Genomic DNA, 9,584 nt, shown 5'->3' with positions numbered 1-9,584 from the left:
CTTTGCCAACCATGGCCCCATCCCTGGGCGGGGGTGGGTGGGGTGGTGGGAGATGCTCTGGGCTGGCAGGTGGTGGGGAAGGGGCTGCAAGGGGTCCGTGAGCTAAAGCTCATCCAAGCAACCAGGTTGGGAGAATGGAGTTCAGAGGGCAGCGAGGAACGGTGGTTGGGTTTGTGGCACCTTTTTCATGGCTCCAACGTTCTCCGTAAAAATATTCTCCCATTCAACTACTAAACACCATTCGCCTCCTTTTTGCTACTGAAGCGACTCGTGTGTGGCTGTGACAATGCCAGAAAGTGTCATCTGGCAGGTCCCTTCCTGGGGACAACCCACCTGCTTGCCAAGGGACAGGGTCCTGCAGCCCAGGGCCCTGCAGAAGGTGCCACTGTCCCTGCAGACTCGGAGTGACACAGCCCCACGGGGCTGGGGTGATGGGGGTCCGGCCAGGCAGCCCTCCCCCCCTGGTGTAACTGCTGCGGCTCTGGTTCAACCTCTCCACTTTTCCTGTATTTTTTTCCTGCTCCCAGGGTCCTGGAGCCAGTGCCAGTGCCAGCCCCAGCCTGTTTGCATTTAAACTTCACCAGCTGCCTCCAGAAACCGCTGGCCCTGGGAAAGGTGTTTCATCACCTGAGAAGCCTGGGGTGGTTAAAGATGCTGCTGAGGACCCTCAATCGGGGCATCGTGGGGGCATCATGCACTCCACAGCCCCCCAAGCTGCTCAGGCATGCAGGTTCTGGGCAGGGGGGCAGGTGGTGGCTCACCCCGCGGGGGGGACAAGCTGCCACCCCTTTACTGAGCACTTAAATGGTTAAGGTGAAACGGCTGCGGCATCCTCACTGGCCCTTTTAAAAGCATCTGCTTGTTGCTATTTCCCTGTGTAAATTAAATCGATCAGCTGTGCTCTGCCTCCCTTCCCCCCCCCCCCCCCCCCCCATCTAAATTAAGTAAAGCTTTTAATCAAGTGATTTATGTTGAATTCACAGTCCTAGATTAAACTCGCAGTCCAGGCAGCCAGGAGTGGGGCCGGGGTCTCCATAAATCACCGCTCTCCCTGGGACCGACTTGGCAAGGCAGCGGGGAAAGATGGAGCTCGTGTTTACATCATCCAAAACTGCTGCTATCACAATCTTCTGCTCATTTCCTGGGGTTACCAGGAGGGCAATTAAATATGATAATAAGCAGAGCGACTCCAGCAGCACTGCTAATGCATGCTGCGAGGCTGGGGAAGGGATGGGCACGCACAGCTGGGTGCTCTTCTCGCATCCCTCGGGGACCCAGTGCCCTGGGCATGGACGGTCCCTCCTGCAGAGCCACGGGCAACTCCAGGAGACTGAGGCACCCCAAAGCTGGTTCCAGGACCCCACAGGGAGCAGGACCCTGAGCCACCAGCCCCAAGGGTGGCAGCAAGCCTGGGACGAGGCTGCAGGAGATCATCCTGCAACCCCTGTGCAGGACACGCTGAGAAGCCCCACTCAGGGCTGCGTGGGGACCCGTGGGAGCAGCGCCACCCCCATCGCCCAGCGCGCTGGGTCTCTGCCTGGGGGGTGCCTGCAGCTCCTCCAGCCCTGCCTGATGCTGGACCCTCCTCACTGCGATTGAACTTAGGGTGTGGGTGGGACGGGGTCCCCCGGGAAATGACCCCAAAACAACGGGGGATCTGGAGTTGCTGCCTGCGGGAGCCCCCTGAGTGGGTGGCAGGGGGCATTGGGCACTGGCGGCCACCGAGCACTCAGCCGACAACGGCGTGTTTGGCTCTCACAGCATCCTTTGTCTCTTCCACTCCTCGCCTTCCTCTTTCTCTCCTTTTAAAGCCCTCCGGTTGTGCAGGACCGAGACAATCTCTTGGCCCCAGCCCAGGACCTGGCTGCTCCGCTCGGCGCTGAGCTGGGCTTTGTCCCGCTGCCAGCCATGGCAGGAAACCTTCGCAATTCCACCTTGATGCGGGATCCCGTGGCCCGGCTCCCAGAGCACAGCTCGGCGGCTGCATGGGGAGCGACCCCCCCACCCCAGCCGCCCCTCCGCCCCGCGCGTCCCACCCAGCTGCAGGGTCAGTGGGACCCGGGGTCCGGCTCCAGCTCGCCCCGGCCACCCACAGCTGAGCTAAGACAGAACCAGATGTGCACAGCTGTGGTGGAGGCAACCTGCAAGGGGGGCACGTGGCTCCCCCCTGGACCCCGCTGCCTCGGAGCTGCAGCAGCCCTGTGGCACCCTGCCCCGTGCGGGGTGGGCAATGGACTGGCCGGGCGAGCGCGGTGCAGAAGAGTGCCAGCAGCCCCAGCCCCCCACACTCCCATGCAGCCCCCCACGGTCCCACGCAGCCCCCCTTGCGGTGCAGCCTGTGCCGAGCAGAGTGGGAGGGAGGTTCCAGCTGTAAATTGCTTTCTTGCAAGGAAATATCCCTGTCCCCGCCGAGAGGTGGGGGACTGCCGAGCGGAGACCGCAGGAAGCTCAGCAGGAGTGGGGCCACGGCTGCAGCCCCCAGCATCCATCATCTGCCCCGAGCTGGGGGCCACGCTTCCCAAAACCCGGGGGATGCCCAGGAGCGGCCGCCCCTTCAACCCCCTCTCGCAGCCCCATCCGTGGGGTGGATGCTGGGCATGGGGGGTGGCTCTGGAGGGGGCCGCTCGCATAGGGGTCTGTGCCCCTGCCCAGGCACGGCCGCCCAGCCCTGCAGAGGATGTCGGTGTCCTGGCACGCATCCCGGCCCCGGTCACACCGTCCGCTCCAGCTCTCCCGAGGAGGGAACTTGGCACGGCTGTTGGCGAGGCTCCCCCGCTGCACATCACCGCCCTGACAGCTCGCGCACCAGACCCTGTCAAACGCCACGGATCGGCTTCATTTCATCCAAACAAAACATCGGCTATGAACCGGGGCAGCTGTGGATGATTCCTGCTCCCATCTGAGCCCCACCACTGTGCAGCGGGCTCGGAAGGGACCCTGCACCCTTCGCACCCCTGCGTGCTGCCTGGCTGTGCAGCTGGCCTCCCAGCACAGCTCCGGGATGGGAAGCTCCCAAATCCTGAAGGCAGCCTGTGCTGGGCCAGGGGCAGCACCGCGGCTCAGCTCCAGCCACGTGGGGAAGGCCCCCCAGCATCCCTGTGCCACGGCCTCATGTCCAGCCAGGGCGTGGGAGCGTGCAAGGATGGGCAGAGGTGAGACGGGAGCATCCCTGTGGACAACCCAGGGATGTTGTTGCCTGCGCCCCGTAACACTCCGCGCAAGGTTTGGCTCTCGAGCCCTTGTTCTACATTACTTTAAGCTGGTGTAAGCCTCCGTCTCCTTTGTTACAAATTTATAACAGAGACAGAAAGCCTGCTCGGAATGCAACGCTCGAATACAGGAGGCTATAAATCTCAGCCTTTGTTGTGCTTGGGCCTCACTACATCAGTGCTTTTCCCTCTGAATATTAATCTACTATAAAAGTGCTGACCAGTGCATCTTTCCCCAACAGCTTTCTGGGGACGAGGCTGATGCAAGGACCAGGGCTGGCTGTGGCACAGGAGACGTTTCCAACCAGCATCCAGCAGAAATCCCCCGTCCCCTGGGCAAGCCGCTGCCCCTGCACCGGCACAGCCGTCCGCTGGTGGGATGGCGGCAGACACGGGTGCCATAAATCCCGGCTCCAAGCTGGGAGCAGCGATAGTGCAGGGATGCCCGGGGGAAGGATAAACTGGTGGAGGAGCTGGCTCTCCGAGCAGAGGGGAGGGCTGAAAGGTGTTTGGCACCGGCATGGCTGGAAAAGCTCTCCCCACGCCAAAGCACACACGGCCTTGGATCTCCTCAACACTTAATTTGCCCGATGTTGCAGAACAGAATCCAGTAATTTATGGGGCTCTTCTGGGTTCGCTTCCTCCGCTTGTTCGGGGGTCATGTAGCAAAACCGCTGACTCCCCCCTTTCTGCACCTGTGGGGGTCCCAGGAAGGCACTGGGGTCCTGGCACCCTGGGCAGAGCTGAGACTCAGGCACGTGCTGTGGCCCCGCAGCACCCACAGGTGCCTGCTGAGGGGCACGGGGGACCAGAGCCCCTCTCTGCAGCTTTGCAGCACAAATCCACTCGGGAAGGACTTGCTTCTCCCAGGCCAGAGGCCAGCTGCCTGCCGGGGGGGGCAGGGGGTTGAGCCTCGTCCCCAAAGCCCTGCAGCAGCCACCAGCCTGCGAGGGTGCGGGGATTCTGGCTCTGCAAACAGGTTTGTTCAGGGATGCGTAAGTGTCCCAGGACTGCTCTGGGCTCATCCCCACCGCCTGGCCCCAGCACCCTACTCCCCCCAGCAGAAGGGTGGCTTCATCCACGATTTGTGCTCACTTCCAGGTGGAACACCAAAGCTGGCAGCCCTGCCGCACGGCTGGGGGTCACCACAGAAAAACCGGGGAAGAGCAAGCCCCAGCTTCCAGATCTTTCTAAATTAAAAGCACAGGAGGAAAACAGACATGAAGCAAGCTCTCGCACAGGCGCCAGCGTGGCACGGCCACAGTGGAGCACAGCCAGGAGGATGGGGCTGTGGGAGCACCTTAGCTCGCCCGCAGCCGTGCAGTGCCCAGGTGGTGCCGCAGGCTCCCTGCCAGTCCCTCGTCGCTCTCCATCTGCAAAACCTCTCAGCGGAAGAATGTGCTGCTCCCTCAGCAGCAGGCACAGGCTGGCTCTGCCTTCATCCTGCCCAGGACACCCCGCCAGCCCCCTCCTCTCCTGCCGCCTCAAGCAGGGGCTGCCAGGCAGGAGCATCCCGAGGGAGCTGCTGGAGCTGGCGCAGGGTCGGTGCTCGGAGGGAGCAGGTAGGCAATGAGGACAGCTCACTGCGAGCTAACGGGGGCTAAGCCAAGCCCCGGGGCTGGGTGCCCATCACGGCCCTGGGTGCCAACCACTGCTTCCCATGTTAATTATTGCTAATGACCATAAAACAAGCAGACAACAGGCCACCTCATGCTTCCACACCTCGGCTGGGTAACTTGCAGCTCTTGACACCCCAGTGAAGCTGCCAAGGCTGCAGAGCTGAGCAGCTCGCTTGGATCTTGGGTTACCTGGAGGAAACACGCCGTGTTTAAGGACGGCAGCGGTGGGTGAGTTTCAGACAGCTGCAGGGCTGGGGGGCCACCTGACCCCAGCAGATGGACCCGTCCCTGTCCCCATCCCCATCCCCATCCCTGTCCCTATCTCTGGCAGAATGCATCTCTCAGGCAGTGCAGGATGCTTGAGGGCTGCCAGACCTTTTGGACAAAGCTGCTGCTCCTCTGGGGGCTGGTTGAGCCCAGCTGTCAAAGCAGCGCTCAAAGGAGCTAGTATCTGATCATTCCAACTCAACCTTCCCCAGGCAGTTGCTAAACGCTGCCAGGAGGAGATCAGTCAGGTTCAGAAGTCAGAGCAGTCGCAGGTCTGGAACACTGGGTGGGAGGAGATGACTTCCCTCATTATCCTGTATTATGTGGTATAAGATGTTCTCCTAAGATGTATTTAAGGACTGTTGGAGTGGCCATCTTTCAAGGGAACATTACCCATTTGCAGGAAATTTAAGGGTATTATCTCCTATTTTCTGCCTACCTCTTGCACCAAGACCGGAAAAGCCTCTGACAATTTGAAATTCAACTCCAAATTCTCCAAACACCCTGAAAACTTTCCAGGCTGCCAGAATAATGTGGCGCTTGTCCCCCGGCCAGGCCTGCCATTGCGCCGCGCAGCCCAGAGCCTGGCAGTGGGAGGGATCCCACCGAGATGGGGATGCAGAGTGGCTCAGGGGGTGATGTGGGCTCCCTAGGTGCCGCTGGGCTCTGTGTGGGGCTGGCACCCCCTTCCCGGGAGCCTGGCAGAGCCAAAGCAGCCCTGGGAGGGGGGCACGTGTCTTTGGCCCGCCGCAGCCAAAGCGCTGGCTGGCAGAGCTGGTTCCTCCCCGGCTGAGTCCCGACTCCTTTCTGTATCAGGGGAGCAAACGGGCCCCCTGGGTGCCAGGAGCTGGGGCAGGGGGTCTGCAGCGCTCAGGAGCATGGAGAAAAGCTTTTGGGTGGCCACGGGTAGATCTCCCGGTGTGCCGGTCCACCGGCTGCATGGCGCAGCCCACGGCAGAGCCGGCTGAGGGCTGGTGCTGGAGCCGTGCAGCACGCCCAACGCGGAGCATCCCCGAGGGACAAGGCCTGTGGAGCACTGCTGAGACGTGCAAGGGGCAGCCCCAGCAAGACCCCCCCATGCTCCAGGTGTGCATGGGCAAGACAGAGCCATTTCCCCCTCTCCTCTGGGGCAGGAACACCAGGGCACAGCCTCCCCTTTGCTGGGTGGCCTGAGCAATCAGCTGTTGGTGATTTGCACTTTGGCACAGCCCTGTGCTGTCCCCCGGGACCACCATGCTCTGAGCAGGACCCCTGGCAGGGGAGTATCTCCTCCAGCTCCTGGGCTGGGTGCACCCCAGGGCGCTGTGCCCCCCTGCACTGCTCACTTGTCATCTGCAAAGTGGAAACAGTTCCAAAAGCACAGCCCTGCTCCCTTGCTCACCCCTGGGACCCCTTAGGTTCTGCCAAAAGCCCCCGGGGAGGTAGAGCCACTCCTGAGAGCCCTGGTTGGGTGGGGGGAGCAGGTGGATCCCTTTAAAACCAGAGCAGGAAAAGGGCTCCTGCCCTGTAGCTGCCCTACAGCCCCCAGAGCGTTCCAGGTACAACTGGTAAGTGCTCCCCAGCTCCACCACAGCCCCCAGAGTATTCCAGGTACAACTGGTAAGTGCTCCCCAGCTCCACCACAGCCCCCAGAGTGTCCCAGGCATCACTGGTAAGTGCTCCACAGCTCCAGGGCTGGGTGCTTTTGCTGCTGTTATTATTCTCTAGGGGATAGCTTGGGTTTTGCATAACAGGCTGTGAAATGGGCTGAAAGGGGTCTTCTCCCCACAGCTGCTCTCTCCTGCCTCTGCCCAAGCAGTTCAGCTGCTGGTGGCTGGGGTTTCTCTGGAAATGTTGCTGGTGAGCTGCTGCTGACTCCCATTCCCAGCTGTGGAGAAACTTGTGCGTGGCCTTTGCCTCTCCAGAGGGCTGCAGGCACGTGCCATCACCCGAAACCCTCATTTACAGAGTCAGGTGCTCAGACACCCCAGATAATGCTGCTTTAGTGCAGGCAGGTTGGAAAACAGGACAGTGTTGATTCTACAGTTCCAGAAGCAAAGACAGAAAAAGCCTTCCTCCTCCCTGCTCATCCCCCCAACAGCCCTTATCAGGGGCCGATGCTGCCAGGCACAGCCTTGGCGCTGCTGCAGCGAGGCAGTGACTATCCTGCCCTGTACCTGTGACCAGGTGGGCTCAGACCCCCTCAGGTCTGCAACAGAGTGTTCGTACTGGTTCAAAAATCAGCTTTCCCGAGCCTGTCTCTGCTGTTTACCCTGGGAAGCCGACAGCCTAATCCTGCTCAGCTGTCAGTGCTGCCGGCACACTGGTCCGTGTCGGATGCAGCCTTAAGGAAGGGGGAAGGCGAGCCTGTTGCCGCTGTGCGGAAGGTACCTACCTACCTACCGGGCTCGCTCGCTGCACCGGGGACCTTGCTTCCACGGGCTGCAAGCGCAGCGGTGACAAGCTCGGCAAGCTGGTAGGAGCGCGGGAAGCACGTCTGTGTGCTGGTGACGCTGGCACAGGGAGTCTCCCGGGGGGCACGGGGCAGGACGTGGCTCCGGCGCTGGCTCCCAGGCAGTCCACAGGAGCGGTGCCCAGGCAGCGATGCCCATGGGTGAGCGGGAGCCTTGGGACCCCATCTCCAGCCCACTGATGGGCTGCCCATGGGGGTGTGCAAGGGGCAGGAGGGGTGTCTGGGGGGCAGGCAGCCGGGGCAGCACTGCGAAGCGTGGGGCCAGCTCTTCGGTGTGCATCCAAGCGGGATTGTGTTGCCCGCGCTGGCCGGAGCGGGCCTGGGCGCGATGCCGGGGTCTGAGCTTTGAAGCTCAGCTGCTGCTGCAGGCACAGCGAGAACAGAGACCTTTGAAGTCTGGTTGGTGCTGAAAACACTTCATTACGCCGCGCTAATGAATGGCTGATTCTGGGAATTGGAAATTCCTCAGCCATGATGGGTGCCTTCAGACGGGCTCTGCTGGGAGGGCATTTCTGGGTAACGCTCCCTCCTGTGGCTCTTAATTGCCCCTGGAAATAAAAACATTTTCTCAACCCAACTTTGCCTTCCCTGACACAGGCGTTGGCTTGTTAGGGGAGGGTTGCGTGCAAGGACCAGGCTCTCCATGTGCTGCTCTGTTGTTACAGGGCTGCAGCCAGCTCTTTAAAATGAGAAAGGGCTCACAACGCTCCTTCTACATGTGGCTTTTATGTGCTGCTTGGGGAGCTGGAGCTTGAGCCCAGCATGGCTGTTGGCTGGGCGCAAGCTGGAGCAGAGCCCTGCAGGCGGCTGTCCCCCCCCAGGCTGGCTCAGGTAGCCCCAGAAAGCGGGGAGCAGCAAGCGAGCCCTCGGTGCGGCAAGGAGCACGGCTTGTCTTTGATGGGATCTGAGCAGTTTGGGCACTGGATGCTGAATGTCGCTTCTCTTGGGAGGCAGGATCCTGGCTTAAATCCACCGGGCTTCACAGGCAGCTGTAGGAGCACCCGGGACGTGCGATGTTTTGCATCCCTTTGTAAGGTGTGCGTTCAGCACACGCTGCCGGTGCCTGGCCCGGCGGTGGCCCGACCCGGGCAGGGTGGCTGCGTGGGCACAGACGGAGCTGGGCACACACAGAGCTTGGCAGCAGCTTGGGGTGCTCCCAAAGGCGGCATTGGAGCTCCGCGCAGCCCATTTTGGGGCGTTTCGGGACAAGAATTGGATGCTGCTGCTATCTGCCGGTGGGTAGTGGCACTGGCCACGCGTGGCCGTGTGCCGGCGCAGGACCAGCCCCCCCCACTCCTGCTGGGACACGGGTGGAGGTGGATGTGCAGCTCCGCACCGGTGCTCGTGCACCCTGGTGGGAGTTATTTCTCTCCTTGTAGCTGGTGCGGTGCTGCTGGGTTTGGTGTGAGCGCAACGCTGAGAGCACACTGATGGGTTTGGTCCTTGCTGGGCGATGCCAATACTAAGTCAAGGGCTTTCTAGTTTCTTGGACCCTGTCAGTGAGAGGGCTGGAGGGACATGGGGAATCGGGAGGGGACGCGGCTGGGACAGCTGACCTGAACTAGCCAAAGGGATATTCCACACCACAGACCCTCACGCTCAGCGTATGAACCAGGGGGAGTCGGCTGGGGCCGGCCAGTCACTGCTGGGGGCCAGGCTAGGCCAGGGGTGAGCAGATATCATTTGGGGCTTTTTTGTTCCTTTTTGGATTTTTTTTCCCTTTGGGATTCTCTCTCCTCATTACAATTAGTATATTTTAATTATTAAATTGTTCTTAACCCACGAGTTTTACCTTTTTCCTGAGCCTCCTCCCCATCCCTTGGCAGGGGAAAGCGAGTCAGCAGCTGTGCGGTGCTTAGCTGCTGGCTGGGGTTAAACCATGACAGGTACCAGCGATGGCTTCCAGCTTAGGGGAAGCCCTGGCTGAGGTTTATTTGTGAGCTTCCTGCGTAGACTAATTACTTCACATCATACTGAAAAACACGTCCCTTGGTAACAGTAATGTGAACTACTGACTGCTGGCAACAAACGGGTTTG

The sequence above is a fragment of the Falco naumanni genome, chromosome 19 (assembly GCF_017639655.2).
Source record: "Falco naumanni isolate bFalNau1 chromosome 19, bFalNau1.pat, whole genome shotgun sequence".
Lineage (NCBI taxonomy): Eukaryota > Metazoa > Chordata > Aves > Falconiformes > Falconidae > Falco > Falco naumanni.
Note: the sequence above shows the minus strand (reverse complement) of the source record.